Below are 25,617 nucleotides of genomic sequence, written 5' to 3'. Positions count from 1 at the left end.
TGCCTCCTTATTACGCGCAAAATAACTATTCCTCCACCTGACAGCGGGGACCCACCGGACGGGCCATCGTATTTTGCAAAAAAACATTTCCCCCTGACTGCTGGGACCCACCTGCTACATCTTCGCACGCAAGGAAGTGCGTCGGGGCAAAAAAAAACAATTCGCCCCCCTGACTGCTGGGACCCACCAGCTACATCTTCGCAGGCAAGGTAGCGCCTGACAGTCGGGACCCACCTGGTCGAAGCGTACGTAGCGTTGTCATTCCGGTCACGAATGTGTACATACATACTGGTCGATGTAGAGGCACGCACGTGTCGTAGTAGAGGCGCGCACGTAGCATGTACACGTACGTTCAGCGGCCAGGGTGCAAGAAAGTAAATACGGCCACGTACGTACATACAGGCGGGGTCTCGAACGCCTACTCGCGTGTACGTATGGCCAGGGCTCGTGTACATGGCTGGGTCGGTACGGAGAAGCAGCGTCGTCGTCGTGTTCATGGGGAGGCAACGGAATGCGTCGTGTTCATCGGGAGGCAACGGAACGCGTGGGAGCCAACCGGCTTGGACGGAACAGCCGATGGAAACGAGGCCTGACGTACCGCAGAACGGAGGAAACGGCCTTGTGTTCGACCGGCCACGTTCGAAACGGGATCCTGTTCATCGGGAGGGGTCTGGCGTACCGCAAAACTGAGGAAACGGACCTCCTACGGTCGAAACGGGGGTCCTGTTGATTGGGAGGGGTGTGGCGTACTGCCAAACGGAGGAAACGGACTTGTGTTGGAGCACTACGGTCGAAACGGGGGTCCTGTTCATCGGGAGGGGTGTGGCGTACCGAAAAACGGGACTCCACGGGATACTGTTCATCTCCACCGTCGACCCCCTCCAGCCTCCACGGGCTACTGTTCATCCACCGTCTACCTCCTCCAGCCTCCACCCGCGACTGTTCATCCACGCGCTCCTGTCATCCAGCCTCCACCGCGCGCTACTCCACCGGCTACTGTTCAACCAGCCCTCTCCACGGGCTCCTGTTCAATGATCCCTCCACGGGCTACTGTTCATCCAGTCCTCCACCGTCTACTGTTCATCCTGCCCTCCACGGGGTGGTCCTGTTCATCCTGCCCTCCACGGGGTCCTGTTCATCCAGCCCCAACAGGCTCGATCGATCGGGGTCCTGTCCATCCAGAGGCAACACCACAGGGTCCTGTTCATCCACCCCCACCGGGAACTGTTCATCCAAACCCCCCAGCAACGCTCACTGTTCATCCAGAGGCAGCATCGACCGGCTTCAGTTAGCAGCAGTAGCAAAGGAATCGCTCGATCGGGTTCAGTTAACAGCCATCGATCGATCGCTCAGGTTTAGTAACGCATAGCCTGCAGTGCAATCGCTCGGGTTCAGTTAGAGCCCAACGCCTCGCTCGGGTTCAGTTAGAGCCCAACGCCTCGCACCCACACGCATGCGTGTACAAGAGAAACGCGCATCGCTCGGCCCCGACCACCCACCGTAACCGGGAACACCCCGATATTTTCCTTGCCCTCGCTTCTACCACGGTTTTTTCCGTCATGGACGGCCCAAAGAATGTCATGCAGCTGCGTCTCCGGCCCGCCCAGGATGAAAAGCCCATTTTCTGTCATGATTTTTTGTCAATGAAGTAGGACCCCACCACATCTATGATGATACCGGGTTTTGTCACAATTATCGTCATAGAAGTGTCATAAGTATGACAGAATTTTTTTCCTTCGGCCCAAAATGTCACGGATGTGTCTTTTTTTGTAGTGCCACCTCGGGTGCCCCCCGGACCGCCTCTTTGCTCTATAAATACCACAATAGTGTAGAAACCCTAGAGACGTCAACTAAATATTCATCCAGCCGCCGCAGAGTCCAGAACCACCAGATCCAATCTAGACACCATCTCGAATGGGGTTCACCACCTCCATTGGTGGCTCCACGATGATGCGTGAGTAGTTCTTTGTAGACCTTCGGGTCCGTAGTTAGTAGCTAGATGGCTTTCTCTCTCTCTCGCTGATTCTCAATACAATGGTCTCTTCGAGATCCATATGATGTAACTCTTTTGCGGTGTGTTTGTTGGGATCTGATGAACTTTGAGTTTATGATCAGTCATACCTTTTTATATCGATGAAAGTTATTTGAGTTTCTTTGATCTCTTATATGCATGACCTCTTATAGCCTCGTATTTCTTCTCCGATATTTGGGTTTTGTTTGGCTGACTTGATCTATTTATCTTGCAATAGGAAGAGGTGCCCGGTAGTGGGTTCGATCTTACGGTGCTTGATCCCAGTGACATAAGGGGGACGCGTATGTATCGTTGCTACTAAGGATAAAAAGACAAGATCTATATCTACCGCCATATAGATAAACGGATCTTGTCTACATCATGTCATCGTTCTTATTGCATAACTCCGTTTTTCCATGAACTTAATACACTAGATGCATGTCGGATAGCGGTCGATGTGTGGATTAATAGTAGTAAATGCAGGCAGGAGTCGGTCTAATAATCTTGGATGTGATGCCTATGTAATGATCATTGCCTGCATATCAACATAATTATTTGAAGTTCTATCAATTGCCCAACAGTAATTTTTTTACCCACCGTTTGCTATTTTCTAAAGAGAAGCCACTAGTGAAACCTACGCCCCCCGGGTCTTCTTCTTCATATATTTGCCTTGTGTTCTACTTTTCCTTTGCATTTTTATTCAGATTTATTAAACCCAAAAATACAAAAATATCTTGCTGCACTTTATTTTATTTGCAATCTATTATTTCAATCTATCGCAATTTTCTCCCGTCAACTTGCCTTCTGGCGCCGTTACCCGAAAGGGATTGACAACCCCTTTAACACATCGGGTTGCGAGTGGCTGTTATTTGTGTGCAGGGGTTGTTTACGTTTTGTTGCTTGGTTCTCCTACTGGTTCGATACCTTGGTTTCATTACTGAGGGAAATACCTTCCGTTGTTGTGCTACATCATCCTCTCCTCTTGGGGGAAACACCGACGTAGTCTTAGCAAACATCATCATAGACACACTCTCCCCCTCTCGTTGCTATGCATCTCCTAGATAGATCTTGCGTGAGCGTAGGAAATTTTTGAAAATGCATGCTACGTTTCCCAACCCTATCTAAGAGATGCATAGCAATGAGAGGGGGAGAGTGTGTTTACGTACCCTCGTAGATCGAAAGCGGAAGCGTTTGACAACGCGGTTGATGTAGTCGAACTTCTTCTCGTTCCAACCGATCAAGCACCGAACGTACGACACCTCCGAGTTCTACAAACGTTCAGCTCGATGATGTCCCTTGAACTCTTGATCTAGAAAAGTGTCAAGGGAGTGGATGATTTCCGTCAGCACAACGACGTGGTGACGGTGATGGTGAACTGATCCGCGCAGGGCTTCGCCTAAGCACTGATACGTCTCCAACGTATCTATAATTTTTTATTGTTCCATGTTGTTATATTATCAATCTTGGATGTTCTAGAATCATTTTATAGTCATTTTATATCTTTTTTTACTAACCTATTGACATAGTGCCAAGTGCGAGTTGCTGTTTTCTGCATGTTTTTTACATCACAGGAAATCAATACCAAGCGGAGTCCAAATGCAACGAAACTGCATGAAGATTTTTTATGGACCACAAGACACCCAATCGGCCAAGGCAGCGCCTGGGGGTGCTCCGAGGGGAGCACAACCCACCAGGGCGCGCCAGGAGGCCTAGGCGCGCCCTGGTGGGTTGTGCCCACCTCGGGTGCCCCCCGAACCGCCTCTTTGCTCTATAAATACCCAATATTCCAGAAACCCTAGGGGAGTCGACAAAAATCAATTCCTGCCGCCGTAGAGTCCAGAACCACCAGATCCAATCTAAACACCATCATGGAGGAATTCACCACTTCCATTGATGCCTCTGCAATGATGCGTGAGTAGTTCTTTGTAGACCTTCTGGTCCGTAGTTAGTAGCTAGATGGCTTCCTCTCTCTCTCTCTTGATTCTCAATACAATGGTCTCTTGGATATCCATATGATGTAACTCTTTTTGCGGTGTGTTTGTTGGTATCGGATGAACTTTGAGTTTATGATTAGATCTATCTTTTTATATCCATGAAAGTTATTTGAGTTTCTTTGATCTCCTATATGCATGATTGCTTATAGCCTCGTATTTCTTCTCCGATATTTTGTTTTTGTTTGGCCAAATTGATCTATTTATCTTGCAATGGGAAGAGGTGCTTTGTAGTGGGTTCGATCTTACGGTGCTTGATCCCAGTGACAGAAGGGGAACCGACACGTATGTATCGTTGCTACTAAGGATAAAATGATGGGGTCTATTTCTACATAAATAGATCTTGTATACATCATGTCACTGTTCTTATTGCATCACTCTGTTTCTCCATGAACTTAATACACTAGATGCATGCTGGATAGCGGTCGATGTGTGGAGTAATAGTAGTAGATGCAGGCAGGAGTCGGTCTACTAATCTTGGACGTGATGCCTATATAATGATCATTGCCTGGATATCGCCATGATTATTTGAAGTTGTATCAATTGCCCACCAGTAAGTTGTTTACCCACCGTTTGCTATTTTTCTCGAGAGAAGCCACTAGTGAAACCTACGGCTCATGGGTCTCTTCTTTAATATATTTGCCTTCGTGATCTATTTTATTTGCCTTTTATTTTCAGATCTATTAAACAAAATACAAAAATACCTTGCTGCGTTTTATTCTTATTTACTTTATTTGGCGTTCGATCTATCAATCTACTACAATTCTATTCACGTTTGTTTGCCTATCTTGAGGCGCCGCTACCAGAAAGGGATTGACAACCCCTTTTACACGGCGGGTTGCGAGTATTTGTTATTTGTGTGCAGGTGATGTTTACGTTGTGTTGCTTGGTTCTCCTACTGGTTCGATAACCTTGATCTCATCACTGAGGGGAAATGCCTACCGCCGCTGTGTTGCATCATCCCTTCCTCTTTGGGGAAATATCGACGTAGCTTCAAGCCGCATCAAAAGGAATTTCTGGCGCAATTGCCGGGGAGGATCTTCAACATATACCAGGTTCATAATCACAAATCTCATCTCCTCACAATTTACATTATTTTCCATTTGCCTCTCATTTTCCTCTCCCCCACTTCACAAAAAATTGTTGTTTTATTCGCCCTCTTTTTCGTTCGCCGTTTTCTTGTCAGATCTACCCTTTGCTTGCAATCATGAGTGACTTTGGTATGGCACCAACAGATGATGGCCTAACTCCTAAGATTGGACGTACGGGAAATCTGGATGCTAAAACTTTTATCTTGGGACAAGGGAATGTTATGGGAAAGGAACGTATCCAAGAATTTTTCAATTGTGTGGGAAATCTAAGTCCTGATGATGCTCCTATACTTAGAACCACTAGATCTTATGCGGATGCTATTTCAGCACTAGTTCTGAAACTTGAAAGTAAATTTATCCGTACTCATCCTACTTTGCAAAGATTGTTTTTTTGAGCTTCACATTATAGAGAATCCTAAAGCTAAAAAGTTGGCCACTCTCGTTCTTATGAACGAATTTGACTACATAATATGGGAAGCTATGGAAATCTTTGATTTTTATGTCATGAATCATGAAAAGCCCGTGATAGATGAAATTCTTTACAATAGCGATTATGCGTTAAGACAATTGCTTGGGGATAATAAAATCTTTGATGAGAATCTTAAAAAGGAAGTCCCCATTCTAGATATAATTCAACAAGTTTTCAATAATGTTAATCAACACAATTCTTGGATCGTTGCCGGAAATCAACGTGGTTATGATAATGGGCAACTAAATGATGCTAAGGTTTCTATGGAAAATATGTTTTATGTTGTTTTTACAAAACCCCAGGATGAAACCACTTCTAAAAAAACTAAGAAGAAAGATGACGAAACTTAGATCCTTACTATATGCCTAGCTAAGGGCGTGAAACTATAGCGCTTGTTGGGAGGCAACCCAATGAATAAATTTTATTTTTGCTTTCTATTCTTGAGTGTTAGCACAATTATGCTACTTTTATTATTATGTTTTTGTGTTTTAATTAGTGTTTGTGCCAAGTAAAGCCTTTAGGATCTTCTTGGGTGATAGTTGTTTGATCTTGCTGAAAAACAGAAATTTTTGCGCTCACGAAAATAATTCTCATTTTTTACCAGAGTGTGATAAAATGCCAATTATTTTTGCAGAAGATTAATATACAAATTGCTCAGGTCTTCCTAATTTTCAGAATTTTTGGAGTTTCAGAAGTATTCGAAATATCCAGATTGTTACAGCTTGTTCTGTTTTTGACAGATTCTGTTTTCTTTGCGTTGTGTGCTTGTTTTGATGGCTCTATGGTTTTCTTTGATGAGTTTTTTCCATAGAAAAGTTGGAATACAGTAGATATAATTTAAGAATAAAATATGAATTGGTTTGCTACAACACTTATAGTAGTGATTTGTTTTCTTATACTAACGGATCTCACGAAGGTTTTGTTGAGTTTTGTGTGATTGAAGTTTTCAAGTTTTGGGTTATCTTACGATGGATGAAGGAATAAGGAGTAAGAAGAGCCTAAGCTCGGGGATGCCCCGGCATCCCCAGCTATTATCAAAAGAGAGCAAGAAACTAAGCTTGGGGATGCCCCCAGTGGCATCCCCTCTTTCTTCTAACGACCATCGGTATTTTACTCGAAGCTATATTTTTATTCGTCACATACTATGTGTTTTGCTTGGAGCGTCTTGTATGATAAGAGTCTTTGTTTGTTTTATTTGCGTTTTAAGTCTTTATTCCTTGCTGGACACACCTATTTGAGAGAGAGCCAAAATTATGTCATGGCTTGTTAAAATCGCTCTCTATGCTTCACTTAAATTTTTATGAGCTATGGACTTGCTCTAGTGGTTCACTTATATCTTTTTGAGCATGGTGTGCTTTAGTATTTTTGAAGAAATGTTCTCTTTCTTCACTTAGATTTATTTGAGAGTTAGTAAAATTTTCAAGAAATTCTCTCTTGCTTCACTTAAATTAATTTGAGAGAAAGAAATATTATGCTCATGATCTTCACTTATATTTGTTTGAGCATATCAAAAGCAACACATGAAAATTAGTCCCAAAGCGATAGATATCCAAGAAGGATATAATAAAAACTTTCATGAAGATGATTGGACAAAATAAACTTGATTCCGTGTAAAAGTTTTGAGATATGATGATGTGATATGTGAGTCATGTTGATGAGTAATTATGCTTTAGTAAGTATATTGGTGTTAAAGTTTGTGATTCCCTATGCAAGAACGAAAGTCAATAATTATGCAATGAAATTATATCCTACTTATGGTGCATTATTCGGTGTTAATTATGCTTAATGCTCTCTTATGAGATTATTCGTTTCTTGGTTGGTCGCTTCTCAATCTTTTGCTAGCCTTCATTTTGCACTAAGTATGATCTCTACTTGTGCATCCAAAAACCTTTAAACCAGTTTGGCGACATGAGTCCACCATACCTACCTATATGCAGTATTCTTTTGCCGTTCTAAGAAAATTTGTATGTGCCATCTCTAATTTTCAAAATAAATTTCTCTTTTGTGTGCTCGTACCGCTAACAAGGCGGTGAGGGGTGGCTAATATTTTCCATGTTAGATGTGTTATTCTCACGATGAGTGTTTATTCACTTGTCATTGCACGAAAGTAAGGCAAAGGTATTAGGGATTCCCAGTCCCGAAATGCAAAATGAATTTACTTTATGTTGTCAAATAATAAATTCCTTGGAAAGTGTTGGTATGGAAGGCAACCATGGATTCTGCTAGCCATGGAAAGTGAAAGCATGGTTGAAAAAGGAATAAACTTTAATTTCTGTTTGGGAACCGCCTATGAATCTAGCATGGAAAGTGTTGGGAACTCTAAGTCACTTTTGTTGGTGGGAAAAGTATGCCTCCCAAAATGTTTTTATCTCGAAGTTTTTCGCTTTGAGCTCTGGCACCTCTAAAAATCCCTACTTCCCTCTGCGAAGGGCCTTTCTTTTTACTTTATGCAATTTTTAATTTTGAATTTGAATCTCCATCTAATCTTATAAAGCACCAACTAGGAGGCACTATGATCGTACCTGAGCATTGGGTGTAGTTAATATGCGAGTGTGTTTCATGAATGGATCAATGGTTGAGCATGATGGGCTAGGGATAACTTATTTTAGCATTGATATTTTGAAAGACATGGTTGCTTGTTGATATGCTTGAGTATTTAAGTTATCATGTCAAAACTAGACTATTGCTTTGAATCACATAAAAGTCCAAATGTCCATGCTATAAAGAAAAAGAATATGACATGACATGTTAGGCAGCATTCCACATTAAAAAAAATCTGTTTTTATCACTTACCTACTCGAGGACGAGCAGGAGTTAAGCTTGGGGATGCTCATGCCATTATATTATCAATCTTGGATGTTTTGTAATCATTTTATAGTCATTTTATATCATTTTTTGGTACTAACCTATTGACATAGTGCCAAGTGCCAGTTGTTGTTTTCTACATGTTTTTTACATCGCAGGAAATCAATACCAAATGGAGTCCAAATGCAACGAAACTTCACAGAGATTTTTTATGGACCACAAGACACCCAATGGGCCAAGGCAATGCCTGGGGGGTGCTCCGAGGGGAGCACTACCCACCAGGGCGCGCCAGGAGGCCCAGGCGCGCTCTGGTGGGTTGGCCCACCTCGGGTGCCCCCTGGACCGCCTCTTTGCTCTATAAATACCTCAATATTCCAGAAACCCTAGGGGAGTCGACGAAAATCAATTCTAGCCGCCGCAGAGTCCAGAACCACTAGATCCAATCTAGAAACCATCACGGAGGGGTTCACCACTTCCATAGGTGCCTCTCCGATGATGCGTGAGTAGTTCTTTGGAGACCTTCGGGTCTGTAGGTAGTAGCTAGATGGCTTCCTCTCTCTCTTTTGATTCTCAATACAATGGTCTCTTCGAGATCCATATGATGTAACTCTTTTTGTGGTGTGTTTGTTGGGATCGGATGAACTTTGAGTTTATGATCAGATCTAACTTTTTATATGCATGAAAGTTATTTGAGTTTATTTGATCTCTTATATGCATGATTGCTTATAGCCTCGTATTTCTTCTCTGATATTTGGGTTTTGTTTGGCCAACTTGATATATTTATCTTGCAATGGGAAGAGGTGCTTTGTAGTGGTTCGATCTTACGGTGCTTGATCCAAGTGACAGAAGGGGAACCGACACATATGTATCATTGCTACTAAGAATAAAACGATGGGGTCTATTTCTACATAAATAGATCTTGTCTGCATCATGTCATCGTTCTTATTGCATTACTCCATTTCTCCATGAACTTAATACACTAGATGCATGCTGGATAGCGGTCGATGTGTGGAGTAATAGTAGTAGATGCAGGCAGGAGTCGGTCTACTAATCTTGGACGTGATGCCTATATAATGATCATTGCCTGGATATCGTCATGATTATTTGAAGTTCTATCAATTGCTCAACAGTAATTTGTTTACCCACCATTTGCTATTTTTCTTGAGAGAAGCCACTAATGAAACCTACGGCCCCCGGGTCTCTGCTTTAATATATTTGCCTTCGCGATCTATTTTATTTGCCTTTTATTCTTATTTATTTTATTTGGCGTTCGATCTATCAATCTACTACAATTTTATTCACGTTCGTTGCCTATCTGGAGGCGCCGCTACCTGAAGGGGATTGACAACCCCTTTTACATGTCGAGTTGCGAGTATTTTTTATTTGTGTGCAGGTGTTGTTTGCGTTGTGTTGCTTGGTTCTTCTACTGGTTCGATAACCTTGGTCTCATCACTGAGGGAAATACCTACCGCCGCTGTGCTGCATCATCCCTTCCTCTTTGGGAAAATACCGACGTAGCTTCAAGCTGAATCAAGCACCGCGAGAATATGACTGTGGGTGTAATCTGTGGAGGGGGCGCCGCACACGGCTAACAATTGTTCGTGTGTGTTCTAGGCGCCCCATCCCCACGTATATATAGGTGGGAGTGATATGTCTCCAATGTATCTATAATTTTTTATTGTTCCATGCTATTATATTATTTGTTTTGGATGTTTAATGGGCTTTAATATACCTTTTTATATTATTTTTGGGACTAACCTATTAGCCGAAGGCCCAGTGCAAATTGTTGTTATTTTGCCTATTTCAGTGTTTCGCAGAAAACGAATATCAAACGGAATCCAAACGGAATGAAACCTTCGCGTGGATCGTTTTTGGAACAAACGCAATCCAGGAGACTTGGAGTGGACGTCAAGGAAGCAACAAGGCGGCCACTAGGCAGGGAGGCGCGCCCAGGGGGTAGGCGCGCCCCCACCCTCGTGGGCCCCTCGTGGCTCAACCGACCTACTTCTTTCGCCTATATATACTCTTATACCCTGAAAACATCCAGGGGAGCCACGAAACCTATTTTCCACCGCCGCAACCTTCTGTACCCATGAGATTCCATCTTGGGGCCTTTTCCGGCGCTCCGCCGGAGGGGGAATCGATCACGGATGGCTTCTACATCAACACCATAGCCTCTCCGATGATGTGTGAGTAGTTTACCACAGACCTTCGGGTCCATAGTTATTAGCTAGATGGCTTCTTCTCTCTCTTTGGATCTCAATACAAAGTTCTCCTCGATCTTCTTCGAGATCTATTCGATGTAATTCTTTTTGTGGTGTGTTTGTCGAGATCCGATGAAATTTAGGGTTTATGATCAAGATTATCTATGAATAATATTTGATTCTTCTCTGAATTCTTATATGCGTGATTTAATATCTTTCCAAGTCTCTTCGAATTATCAGTTTGGTTTGGCCTACTAGATTGATCTTTCTTGCAATGGGAGAAGTGGTTAGCTTTGGGTTCAATCTTGCGGTGCTCGATCCCAGTGACAGAAAGGGAAATGACATGTATTGTATTGTTGCCATCGAGAATAAAAATATGGGTTTTATATCATATTGCTTGAGTTTATCCCTCTAAATCATGTCATCTTCCCTAATGCGTTACTCTGTTCTTATGAACTTAATACTCTAGATGCATGCTGGATAGCGGTCGATGTGCGGAGTAATAGTAGTAGATGCGGAATCGTTTCGGTCTACTTGACACGGACGTGATGCCTATGTTCATGACCATGCCTAGATATTCTCATAACTATGCGTTTTTCTATCAATTGCTCGACAGTAATTTGTTCACCCACCGTAAAATATGCTATCATGAGAGAAGCCACTAGTGAAACCTATGGCCCCCGGGTCTACTTTCCATCATATTTAAGTTTCCGATCTATTTTATTTTGCAATCTATTCAAAAAATACCAAAAATATTTATCTTATTATCTCTATCAGATCTCACTTTTGCAAGTGGCCGTGAAGGGATTGACAACCCCTTTATCGTGTTGGTTGCAAGGTTCTTGATTGTTTGTGCAGGTACTCGGTGATTTGCGTGTTATCTCCTACTGGATTGATACCTTGGTTCTCAAAAACTGAGGGAAATACTTACGCTACTTTGCTGCATCACCCTTTCCTCTTCAAGGGAAAACCAACGCATGCTCAAGAGGTAGCAAAAAGGATTTCTGGCGCCGTTGCCGGGGAGGTCTATGCCAAGTCAAGTCAAAATCTGATCTCCCACAAACGTGAGGATTTCTAGCGCCGTTGCCGGGGAGATCTACGCACAAGTCAAGACATACCAAGTACCCATCACCCTTGCCGTTTGCCTCTCGTTTTCCACTCCCCCACTTCACCCTTGCCGTTTTATTCGCCCTCTTTTTTCGTTTGTCTCTTTTCGCTTGCTTCTTGTGTGTCCGTGTGTTAGTTCTGTTTTTTCGCCCTTATGGCGAATCCTTTATCTCTTCCTTTGTCCCCCGAGTTTGAAGTTCTTCACTTCAAACAAAGTCAAGGAGAAAATTTAAAAGATGCTTGGTATAGGATGATGGAATCTTATCGTAATTGTACCCTAGAGGTAAATTTTAGAATTTTACTTCGCAATTTTTATGTTGGACTAAATATTCCCATAGACAACTCTTGGATTCTGCTGCCAAAGGCAATTTTATCGAAATTGATCCCAGTATTGCGCGTGAACTTATAGAGGGAATAGTAGGAATACTTCCCCAAAAGAAGGGACTACATCATACCCAGGAAGAGACACAAGTTTTTGAGAAAATTGGCGAAGTAACGAAAATCTTACAAAAGTCTCTTGAACCTCTCAAAAGTGTTAGCGGAAACCTTCACCGCACGAATATGTTGATCACCCTTTGCAATAAGCTGTTGGATTCTTTAGATCTGAACATTTCCGAATATGAAGGGAAACACAAAGAACCTCCCGGATTCGAGCATGACTCCGCTAAAAAGATAAAAACCAAAGACGACAATACCTAGATCTATTCTTGCTTTTATGCCTAGCTAGGGGCGTTAAACAATAGCGCTTGTTGGGAGGCAACCCAATTTTATTTTTGTTCCTTGCCTTTTGTTCCTGTTTAGTAATAAATAATTCATCTAGCCTCTGGTTAGATTTGGTTTTATGTTTTAATTAGTGTTTGTACCAAGTAAAACCTATAGGATCTTCTTGGGTGATAATTATTTGATCATGCTGAAAAGGACAGAAACATTCTGCTCACGAAAACAATTGCTAAAAATCACCAGAACGAGATAAAATACTGATTCCAATTGCAGTAGATCAATAAAAGAATTATCTAGGTCGTCCAATGTTTGCAGAATTTGTGGAGTTACAGAAGTATGCGTTTGATACAGATTACTACACACTGTTCTGTTTTTTGACAGATTCTGTTTTTCGTGTGTAGTTTGCTTATTTTGATGAATCTATGGCTAGTATCGGGGGGTATGAACCATAGAGAAGTTGGAATACAGTAGGTTTAACACCAACATAAATAAAGAATGAGTTCATTACAGTACATTAATATGGTAATTTGTTTTCCTATACTAACGGAGCTCATGAGATTTTCTGTTGAGTTTTGTGTTGTGAAGTTTTCAAGTTTTTGGGTAAAGATTTGATGGATTTTGGAATAAGGAGTGGCAAGAGCCTAAGCTTGGGGATGCCCAAGACACCCCAATGTAAAATTCAAGAAAAACCAAAAGCCTAAGCTTGGGGATGCCCCGGAAGGCATCCCCTCTTTTGTCTTCGTCTATTGGTAACTTTACTTGAGACTATATTTTCATTCACCACATGATATGTCTTTTTCTTGGAGCGTCTTGTATGATTTGAGTCTTTGCTTTTTAGTTTACCACAATCATCCTTGATGTACGCACCTTTTGGAGACACACACATGAATCAGAATTTATTAGAATACTCTATGTGCTTCACTTATATCTTTTGAGCTAGATAATTTTGCTCTAGTGCTTCACTTATATCTTTTAGAGCACGGTGGTGGTTTTATTTTATAGAAATTATTGATCTCTCATGCTTCACTTATATTATCTTGAGAGTCCTTTAGAACAGCATGGTAATTTGCTTTGGTTATAAAATTAGTCCTAATATGATAGGCATCCAAGATAGGTATAATAAAAACTTCCATATAGAGTGCATTGAATACTATGAGAAGTAATTGTGAATTTGAAAAATACTTGTGTTGGAGTTTGCAAGTCCCGTATCATGCACGTATGGTAAACGTTGTGTGACAAATTTGAAGCATGAGGTGTTTCCTTGATTGTCCTCCTTATGAGTAGCGGTCGGGGACGAGCGATGGTATTTTCCTACCAATCTGTCCCCCTTGGAGCATGCGCGTAGTGCTTGGTTTTTGATGACTTGTAGATTTTTGCAGTAAGTATGTGAGTTCTTTATGACTAATGTTGAGTCCATGGATTATACGCACTCTCATCTTCCATCATTGCAAGCCTCTTCGGTACCGTGCATTGCCCTTTCTCACCTTGAGAGTTGGTGCAAACTTCGCCGGTGCATCCAAACCCCATGATTGGTACGCTCTATCACACATAAACCTCCTTATATCTTCCTCAAAACAGCCTGTAACATCCCAAAATTCTAAATTTTGGAATGTTACATTAAATAGATAGTTTTGATAGATTGTATGATTGCTTGTGTGAAATTGAGTGAAATTCGAAACCTTTTGAAAGTTGGATGAGAGGGAATAAAATTGACTTTCCCAAAACTTTCACTTTGCTTTCTGATCTCCATGAATTCAAATTCTTTTCAAATACAAAACCCTTGAGTGAAGATGGTATGACTTCTTCCATTTAATTAAATGAAAAGGGTATTTGAAAATATTTGAATTTCATTTGGGACTATTTCAAATTCAGAAACTTTAAGCAACTCAATGATTTTCACGAGAGAAGATAAAATGACTTCTTCAAAACATATGAAATATGAGTTGGAAGTTTTAAAAGAATTAAATTCAAAGTCCCTTTGAAATTTATTCTCAATTTGGAGTTAGTTGGGTTTTATTCAAATTATTTTTCTCTGAAAATAAAATATATGGAAATTAGGGTAAAATGATTCCCTACATCATAAAATTGGAGAGAAATAAAATAGAAATCATTTTGGTATTTTTAAAATGATTTTTATTGGATTTTATTGCAAAAGTAGCACTCTTTGCTTTATTTAAATTTTTGTGGATTTTATTTGACGTTAGAAAAATGTTCAAGTTGTAGAAAATCTTTTTCTGAAAATTTTGACATATTATATGCCTATGTATATTTTTATTTCATTTTGTTATATTCCTTTGTCTCTCTGTTTTTTTTAACTTCTTTTCCGCCGAACTGGGCCGGCCCAGCTAGCCAGCCAGGCGGCGGCCGAGCCCAGCGCGCCGCCCGTCTCCTTCCCCCGAGCGGGAGTCCCGCGCGAGTACGCCGGCCGCCGTCGTGCCGTCTCCGGACCGCGACGCTGACCCAGCCCCTCCTCCAAGCCACGCCTCCCCCTCTCTCCTATAAAGCCGCACCCCCTGGCCCCTCTCTCTCCCAACCCAGCCCCTCGCAGCCACCGCACGAACTCGCTGGAGTTCCCAACTCCGACGAGATCCGCCGCACCGCCCCGCCCTCGCCCGACGCCGCCACCACCTTCGAATCCACCTCGCCGAGCCGCTCCTCCCCGACTACTCCGCCGCCGTCGCCGACCCCGAATTCGCCTCCCCGCTCACAGCCGCCGCCGCCGTCTCCCTCATCGCCGGCGACTTCCACCGCCGCGGTATGCCCCGGAGCACCCCCGACCGTCCGATCTAGATCCTACGGTTAGGATTAGATCGCATTTCGTTTTTTTAAACGGTATTCGTTAAATAGTTAGCGTTCACTAGTTATGCCTCTGGAGCGAACGTGTTCATAGTTTAGGGTTCAGTAGTGAACGTTCGTTCAGTAGTTTGTTTTCTTTTTCTTTTTAATTTCGGCCAGGGACCTATCTATGATTATTTTCTTTACAGATTAGTCCCTGATCTTCAAACCTTCGCTACTTTTTACTCGTTTGTCGAAACCCAACGAAACCAAGGCCCACTTCTTCGTTATGATCCCCTCTATCCAGTAAAACAACTTAAACATATTCTTTAAAATTTAAAAATTTGAATTCAAACAGATTTGTATTTGAACTTCGTTTGATCGTAACTTGAGTTTTATAACTCCGTTTGAGTTGATTCTTTTTGCAAATTAAAGCTCTTGACCTAAAATTTCTGATAAGGCCAAATTCACGTAATTTTGGCACTATTAGAAATTGTTTTATGTTGCAAGAGTTATTTGTCTGGTTTTGATGTTTCCGAATTATTTTCTTCGTTCTTTCCGATCTTTTGAGTGAGTGCTTATGTATGCAATTGCTTCCTCACGATAGATTGACCGGAGTGTGACGAGTAGAACTATCAGGAGTTATGAATGCGAATCATCTTCATCAACAGTACGAGGCAAGTTCACACTTTGATCATATCCCTTTCATACCCAGTTTTTTATGCATTAGTTTCACCCTCAAACATTGCACGAGTAGGATCTGATTAATATATGGGTTTGGGAAGTAGTGGATGAGGCAGAACCTATTGTCCTTATATCAAACCCCTGGGAGTTACTTCTATGTTATGCTTATACTGCTACGCTATGCTCGTAGATGTGGTTTGGTTGAGAGAATTCATGAAAGATGTGAGAGTTATTTTAACTAAGGGAAACTCAAGGTGGCTACTTTAATACACATCTGGGTGGATTGGTTGGGGCACCCTGGGGATATACCAGTGGCTTGCCTGGACACCTGGGGATATACCAGTGTTGTCCTAGGAGATCCCGGGGTACCCGTGTGATCATCCTATGGTTTGCCACCCAGGCTCAAAGGGATCATAAGATTATTCATGCTAGAAACTTCCGTGTGCAGCCACAAGCTATTATGGGCTCCAGCATAGTTGATTATGTTGCATGACCTCTTTCAGTGGTAGGCTAGCAGATGTAGGGGAAAGTAGGTGTAACTGTCTACCCAGAGTAAAGTGTTAATGTTTCTGAAAGACTGTGTCTCTGTCATCCGTTTCTCAAACACCATGTAGTGCGAGAAATCCAACGGAGGAGATCGAGTCTTGTGGGGAAAAGTGCGCAAACCTCTGCAGAGTGTACAAACTAATCATGGTTAGCTGTGTCCCCGGTTATGGACATCTTGAGTATTTGGTATTTGAATTATTGGTTGATCTCATCACTCTATTTAATGAAATTATTGGGTTACTAATGATTTGGTAATATTGTGGGATTGAGTTGGGGATATACCTTCTCAATATGGGTAATTCAATTTGGTAGAAAAATAAAATTTATTCCTTTGAGGTAGGGAAAAATTGGCTTTATGCAAAATTAAACTTAGAGCCTCCACCAGCCAAATATGCATGCAGTGATAGCCATTATTCAGCATTGCTCTACAGTGTGAATTTGCCAGTACATTCAATGTACTAACATGCATGGCTGCAACGTCTCATGTTGCAGGATTCTTACGACGAGTAAGTGATAATTAGGGTTACGATTTCTACACTAAACTTTGCCGTTGGTTTTGACGGGAATCCACAACCTTGTTGTTACTTCCGCTATTTGGATTGAGGTAATAGTATTTACGTTACTTTATACATGTGATTTACATCTGTTATAAATCCTCGAGTATTGTGTGTGTCAGCATACCGATCTAGGGATGACACTTAAGCACAGAGACTTGACCGTCCGAGGTCGGGTCGTTACAAGATGGTATCAGAGCACATGTTGACTGTAGGACGTTACCCCTAGGAACTGGCAAGCCCATAGGAAAGATTTTCTCTACAACTTTATTTTGAAAAAGATCTTTTACCTCTCTTCTTTTCTGAGATTTATCAAAATATTCCCTTTTAGTTAGACCATACCCCTTTCCCCATTTGACCACACGAAGGTTCAGCTGATGAGATCACTCCAAGAAGTACAAGATATAGGACAACTAAGACCACTTCGGAATGAAGAGGATTTTACCATGCAGTATAATAATGGAAACTACAACGGTTGAAGACTCCGAAGACTATGAGAATTTGAAGGCTCTGAAGAATTCCCAGATTTGTAAGACCTAGGAAAGCTACCCTTATTGAACTTATGTCAATACCCGAGATCAAGGTGTGTTGGAGAAAGACCGGAACATGGAGCGTTAGAACTCAAAGTTTTTGTTAAGAAAACCCTAATGGAGGAGATATCAACTATAGAATGATAGCTCAGGGGAATGACATGGGCATAAACATGGCTATCCATGATGTTATCGCCCGCTTATGCTATTGTCACCGTGCTGAGATAAGCATGCATTTCTTCGGAAGGATTGGATGGTAGAAGGCTGATGGAGCATCTATCAACAAACGATTTAGTTTTAACCTTAGCTGGTGTGTCACCAGGATCTGGAGTATTACATCAAGAAGTTTAGGGTGGACCTTTAGGAAGTCATATTTGACAAGGAGGCATTTCGTGAAGAACTCGGGAACCAGAAGCTGAAAGTAGCCAAGCTGGAGGAGCAAAACCTCGAGATACCAGAGATTCGTCAGGAACTGAAGGACACTAGGACCATGGATCATGTCAAGGATGTTGAAACCCAGAAGCTTGGAACGCAACTCCGGAAATATTAAAGGACGTCACGAGAGACTTCGCGTCAACAGAGATGATCTGGCAAAAGAACTTGAGAAGGACAAGCACGATCGGAAGAAGCCGTCGGAGACATGAACAAGACTTCAAGAGTTTGGTGACGTTGAAGAGATTTATTGACCATTAGAAGGCCAAACCCCTGTTATATACCTACATTAGATGCGACGATCGTGAGCGTTCATTTTGTTTGATGTTTTTCCGACAGCCACAAAATAAAATCTGTCTTTTCAAAACTTTTGTTTGTATTGTGTGCATCCCTCTCTACCTCTCTTATCTCACCCCAAAACCCATGGACCCAATAGAGGATGAATTGAGACGAACTCACATTTTCGGGACCGATAAGTCAATGGGAGACAGACAATAGCACTATAGCCGAAAAGGATATGACCCAGCATGCTCTTCAGTGTTTTGAAAGAGGTGCTGCTACTTGGTGGAGGATGTACCAAACCATCAATGGATGGCAAGGAGTAACCACTTGGAAAGAATTTAAGTTGACTATGCTAAAGTCTCGGCTTGTGTTCCAGAAATTGAAGCCTTATGGAAATGATATGAAGAAACCTTGTGCATGCAAGCTCTGTGGAGAAATAGGACACAACCATAAAGAACACAAGGATGATTGCCCTAATTGTGAAGGAAGGCACCCAGATGAAGAATGCCCCACTAGGAAGGTGACTTTTTATTGTGTGAAGGAATTACCCACTACCCTACTCAGTGTCACATTTACCCCATGATACAAAGAACCATCCAGCAGAAGAAAGAAGTAATGAAAGGAGCCCTCATGGAAATTTTAGAAGAACCTGTGATGAAAGAAGGGGTGGAAGACACACCCAAGGAATACCCAATTAAACCCTGCACCAAGTCATGCTATCATGTGGAGAAGAAGGACACATCTCCTAGAATTATTTGAAAAGGGATCTACTAGAATTCCTAACAAAGGAAGTAGAGTATGACCCACATGAAATAGATGCCCTGATTGGAATGGAAAAGTCCAGAAAGATAAATAGATTGGATCCCAGGAAGGACCTGAGTCATATCACCTGTTTCAGGTGCAAGGAGTCGTGGCACTACTTCAGCAGTTGCCCAAAAAGGAAACCTCGAGACTTGTCAGAAGTAATATGTTTTCGTTGTAATGAAGCAGGGCACTTTGCCAGAGATTGTCCCAAGGAGAAGGACACTTGTGATATTTAGTTGTGTCTGTGAGAAGTATAGTAGTAGTAGTGAGAACATTTCCTTTATATTGAGGCGATGAATTACGGCATGTAATGGAAAAGCAAGAGATTGTAATCGTTGGAGAATCAATAAAGTTAGCATCGTTGGTACTGATTGGATTTTATGAGTAGTTACTCTATGAAGAAAGATTTTGACCATTTTCGAGGATAGGAGAAATATGTTCAATGGATGAATTGGTGCATCTCAAGGGTGGTAGTACCCTGTGAGGAAACTTGAACCCTGGAAAAGATAATGATATTCCACTGAGTGGACTTCGGACAAAATAAGTGCGAGTTTTGTCTCGATATGTGGGGTATCCCAAGAATATGAAGGGATGAAGTACTATTGGATAAAAGGAGGTATAATGGAGCAACTGTAACTCCATGATGAGTCTGAGTAATCACGTCTTAGTTTGGTACCAATAGAAGGAAGGGAGACAGTACAATTGGATGGATTTAAGAATGCTAGGAAGCTGGATGTTGGAATAATGATCAGTTGCCCCCGATGATGAGATCAAGAATTACAAGTGATGAGATGGGCCATAACCCACAGGCCCCAGGACCTGCCAAGAAGCAAGCACACTCTTGCTGAAGGAAAAACCCTGGAAGAAGTTACGATTTTATCGACAAACGATTTTATAGGAGTAACGCAAAACATGAGAGATGTGAAGGAACGATAGATGTTTGTTTGGCTTGCAGAATCAATGGATTTTTCCGAACTTAATTCGTCGATAAGAGAAATTCTGAAATGCTTTGAAGATGACCGAGTGTTAGAATGCGAGATTCGCTAAACCATATACAAGGTAATGATTTGGGTGCGGGATGGATTGATCACCATACCGACTTACTCTTATTATTCGCCTTGCTATATGGGATGGTAAATCTGAGTGACTTACCTATAGTAGAGAGACGAAGATCAAAACCTTGTTTAAACCTTAGAATGGTATAACAACCTTGTACAAGGCAGTTGTTGCCAATCATGGGACATACGGTGAGGTTCAACCAAGACCCGTTTTCTACAGGAGAAACCATAAATTGTTGTCCACCATGAGATATCGATAGTTGTTTAGTATTGGCGCCAGACCCGTCCGCTAAGAAGACTCATTCACAGGAGAACCTTACCAAGATGAAAGGACAGAAGAATTGCGATAGAGGTTATGCCACTACCGGAAGAGCCCAGAGAAGGGACTTTCCCGAGAATCTGAGAAGACCGACACTGTCAAGAATAAGGATGGAGTATATGAGTTTTGATGGAACCGTAACAATGCTTCTAAGGGTGGTAGCACCCGAGACCCCGGAGATGATCGATGGAGAAGACCCCCAAACCCAACCTATTTCTTGCTAGCCTCTCCGAATCTCGAGGACGAGATTCATTTTAAGGGTGGTAGGTTTGTAACATCCCAAAATTCTAAATTTTGGAATGTTATATTAAATAGATAGTTTTGATTGATTGTATGATTGCTTGTGTGAAATTGAGTGAAATTCGAAACCTTTTGAAAGTTGGATGAGAGGGAACAAAATGACTTCCTCAAAAATTTCACTTTGCTTTCTGATCTCCATGAATTCAAATTCTTTTCAAATACAAAACCCTTGAGTGAAGATGATATGACTTCTTCCATTTAATTAAGAAAAGGGTATTTGAAAATATTTGAATTTCATTCGGAACTATTTCAAATTCAGAAACTTTAAGCAACTCAATGATTTTCATGAGAGAATATAAAATGACTTCTTCAAAACATATGAAATATGAGTTGGAAGTTTTAAAAGAATTAAATTCAAAGTCCCTTTGAAATTTATTCTCAATTTGGAGGTAGTTGGGTTTTATTCAAAATATTTTTCTCTAATAATAAAATATATGGAAATTAGGGTAAAATGATTCCCTACATCAGAAAATTGGAGAGAAATAAAACTGAAATCGTTTTTGTATTTTTAAAATGATTTTTATTGGATTTTAATGCAATAGTAGCACTCTTTGCTTTATTTAAATTTTTTTGGATTTTATTTGATGGTAGAAAAATGTTCAAGTTGTAGAAAATCTTTTTTTGAAAATTTTGATATATTATATGCCTATGTAATATTTTTATTTCATTTTGTTTTATTCCTTTGTCTCTCTGTTTTTTTAACTTCTTTTCCCCTTAACTCGGCCGGCCTAGCTAGCCAGCCAGGCTGCGGCCCAGCCCAGCGCGCCGCCCGTCTCCTTCCCCCGAGCGGGACTCCCGCCCGAGTACGCCGGCCACCGCCGTGCCGTCTCCGGACCCCGACGCCGACCCAGCCCCTCCTCCAAGCCACGCCTCCCCCTCTCTCCTATAAAGTCGCACCCCCGGCCCCTCTCTCTCCAAACCCAACTCCTCGCAGCCACCGCACGAACTCGCCGGAGTTCCCAACTTCGACGAGATCCGGCGCACCGCCCCGCGCTCCATCGCCGCCCTCGCCCGACGCCGCCACCACCTTCGGATCCACCTCACCGAGCCGCTCCTCCCCGACTACCAGATTCGCCTCCCCGCTCACAGCCGCCGCCGCCGCCGTCTCCCTCATCGCCGGCAACTTCCACCGCCGCGGTATGCCCCGGAGCACCCCCGACCGTCTGATCTTGATCCTACGGTTAGGATTATATCGTGTTCCGTTTTAAAACGGTATTCGTTAAATAGTGAGCGTTCACTAGTTATGCCTCTGGAGCGAACATTGTCGGTGTCAAAACTGGCGGATCTTGGGTAGGGGGTCCCGAACTGTGTGTCTAAGGCGGATGGTAACAAGAGGAGGGGGACACGATGTTTACCCAGGTTCGGGCCCTCTCAATGGAGGTAATACCCTACTTCCTGCTTGATTGATCTTGATGATATGAGTATTACAAGAGTTGATCTACCACGAGATCGTAGAGGCTAAACCCTAGAAGATAGCCTATGGTATGATTGTTGTTGTCCTATGGACTAAACCCTTCGGTTTATATAGACACCGGAGGGGGCTAGGGTTACACAGAGTCGGTTACAAGGGAGGAGATCTACATATCCGTATTGCCAAGCTTGCCTTCCACGCCAAGGAGAGTCCCACCTGGACACGGGACGAAGTCTTCAATCTTCTATCTTCATAGTCCAACAGTCCGGCCAAAGGATATAGTCCGGCTGTCCGAGGACCCCCTAATCCAGGACTCCCTTAGTAGCCCCTGAACCAGGCTTCAATGACGATGAGTCCGGCGCGCAGATTGTCTTCGGCATTGCAAGGCGGGTTCCTCCTCCGAATACTCCATAGAAGATTTTGAACACAAGGATAGTGTCTGGCTCTGCAAAACAAATTCCACATACCACCGTAGAGAGAATAATATTTCCACAAATCTAATCTGCTGACAAGCTTTCATAATGTGACGTACTGCCGTGGTCTGGTCATGACAAACCATTTTTCCCGTGCCTGCCACTGCACGTGTTGCGAGGCGATTTTCTTGGCATGCCTTGTCGAAGCAGAGATCGTGTCCCCTTATCACAGGATTCTCGTCAATACGGGTGTGGGTAACCCAACCGCGCCATCAATTACGGTGCTTGGGGAATAAGCGAGTTTACCAGGTAGGTGGGAAGGCGCATAGTTTCTTCCGCCCTTATAAAGGGACAAGGATTCACCTTTTCCACCCACGCCTTCTTCCTCATTGCTCATCCATTCTTGCACACTCGAGCTTCAGCACCCAAGTTCGCATTTTTCTCCTCAAACCACTCCAAGCATGTCCGGAGCGGGAGGCAAGTGGATGGTCTCCTCCGTTACGGAGGAGGACATCAAAAAGCTGCGGGGAGCCGGATACCTGGCCGCGGATATAGCGCACCGGCTGCCAGACGTGGGGCAGATCGTCCCTACTCCAGCACCCCATGAGAGGGTGGTATTTCTTACCCATTTCGTCCGCGGATTGGGATTTCCCCTCCACCCGTTTGTCCGCGGGCTCATGTTCTACTACGGGCTGGACTTTCACGATCTGGCTCCCAATTTCATCCTCAACATCTCGGTGTTTATCGTCGTGTGCGAGGCCTTCCTCCGCATCAAGCCCCACTTCGGCCTGTGGCTGAAGACCTTCAACGTTAAACCGAAGGTGGTGGTCGGCCAGCAAGCGGAGTGCGGAGGCGCCATGGTGGGCAAGATGCCCACCATCACCTGGCTCGAAGGCTCCTATGTGGAGACTGTAAAGGGGTGGCAATCGGGGTGGTCCTACATCACCGAGCCGCGCGACACTAACTGGGTGGCGGCCCCCGAATTTTGATCGGGAATCCCCATGCGGCTCACCTCCTGGAAAGAGAAGGGCCTGTCCTGGGGTTCCTCGGTAGAGCTGACCGGACTCCAGACATGCGTCAAAAACATGATGAGCAAGAAAATCAAGCTTGTCAACGTGGTCCAAGTCATGCTCTTCCGCCGGATCCTCCCGTGTCAAAGGCGGGCATTCAATTTGTGGGAGTTCGACCCGGCCGAGCACCAGACGCTGCGAGAGCTCTTTGACATGATGCACAAGGACGTTTGGAAGGTGATGTTCAAGGGCGCCGAGGTACCTCCTCCCCTTACCGAGGACCGCGAACTCAGCGCAAAGCGCCCTGCCAATCTGGTAAGTCTTTTACATCTCGTAAGATGTTCTTTTCCCCTGTATAACCACGCGTGGGATCTAAGCCTCCACGCCAGTTGACAGGACTGGGTAGCGACAGCGGAGCAGATTGATTGTTCGGCTCCCCTGCCCAAAGATCCAGCAGATGCTCTCCTAACGGAGATGCTGGTTCCGACGCCTTATGAGGTGCCGGAGAAGAAGGCCAAGAAGAAGGCCACGGGGACCAGGAAGGGTCTCTGGCGTAAGGTTATATCAGACTCATCGTCCGAAAACACCGAGGCGCACTCCTCCCATGAAAACGAGGAGGAGGAAGAGGAAAGTTCTCCCCCTAGCCGGGGGGGACAGGAAAAGGAAGCCGCCCCATCAGGGGAGGCCGAAGGGTCCAAAAAGGGAAGGACCCTCCTCCCGGACTGCTCCACGACGACCGCCTTCAGCGACGAGGAGTGGCTACCCAGGGACAAGCCCCTGGCGAAGTCGTGAGTATCCGGATACCATAATAATTCTTGGTATGTCTTATTGTACTGTTTCTTATCACGCCACGCATGATTATGCAGTCCATCCGGAGCCCATATCGACGTGTCTTCGTCGGATGACTCTTTGGGCCCGTCAGATATGAACATCGATTCACTCCCGACCGCCTCCTCCCCCCGCCCTATGGACAACGCCGAGGTGTTGTCTCAAAGGGAACTGAACCAAGGGGAGACAGTTCCGGAGGCGCCCCAAGGAAACATTCCAGGCGCTGGGCGCACGAGGGGCAAGACTCCTCTGGGCCCTAACGCTGGGGGCAGCAAGTCTAGCCCCAAGCCGAATACGGCGCCGGAACCTCCAGTGGTTCCGGATTCTGTCAGGCCACCCCTCGCTAAGGGGGGCAAGCTGTCTGTGCCGATGGCCTCTGTCCATCCAGAGGCATCGGACAACTTGCTGGAAGCACTTCGCGGCGCTTCCATTGACGAAGAGCACCGCACTATCATGAGTGCGGTAGTCAAGAAGGTTCAGTTCGCTAAGAGCGGACTGACTGAAGCCTGTGCCAGCCTCCTAACTGGCTTTGAGGTAAGTAACCAAATTGTAAGAAAATGTTACAGCATAGACAGTAGCCCCTGATGCTCTGTTTGGCGTTCGCGAAGAAAGGCCAAATAGAGGATCAAATAATAATCGCAGTAGTCTAAACAAAATGTGTCTATGTGAATAAGCAAGCTTCACTGCTGGCCGCCGCCTCTCGTACTGCTGAGGTTGCCACACTGAAGCGGGACCTTGAGCTGTCCAAGGAAGAGCTCGGCCTTGCCAAGAGGCAGCTCGAAGAGAACAAAGGTAAGTGACACCCCGTCTGAATATTGATAAAGAAAAATTTGGTTTTGGAATAATAGGATCGTCATGAATTTTGCTAGGGGCCACGACCGAAGTGGCGGCCCTGCAGAAGGCGCTATCCTAGGCCGAAGACAAAGCGGCCAAGGAGCGCATCGAGCGAGAGAAACAAGAGGCCCGAGTAGGCGAGGTGCAGCAAGAGCTCCAGGCTCTCGTCAAAAAGCACGAGTCCTTGGAGCTTGACTCTAAGACGCAAGGGTCCGAGCTTGCGAAGGCCCTCGAAAGCGCACAACATGCCAAGGCCGAAGCCCAAAAGGCCCTCCAGGAAATTGATGCGGTTAAGAAGATAGCGGCGGGTAAGGCATTCATTATGCAAAGCAAGCATGTGCAGGAAACTTTCTTTTTACTTACCCGAGTTCGGAGCTCTCCAGGAGCGTTCGCAGATCTACCCCGCAGTGTGTCAAATGTCACGGAGTTCTACCGGGCC

The sequence above is a fragment of the Aegilops tauschii genome, chromosome 4 (genome assembly GCF_002575655.3).
Source record: "Aegilops tauschii subsp. strangulata cultivar AL8/78 chromosome 4, Aet v6.0, whole genome shotgun sequence".
Taxonomy (NCBI): domain Eukaryota; kingdom Viridiplantae; phylum Streptophyta; class Magnoliopsida; order Poales; family Poaceae; genus Aegilops; species Aegilops tauschii.
Note: the sequence above shows the minus strand (reverse complement) of the source record.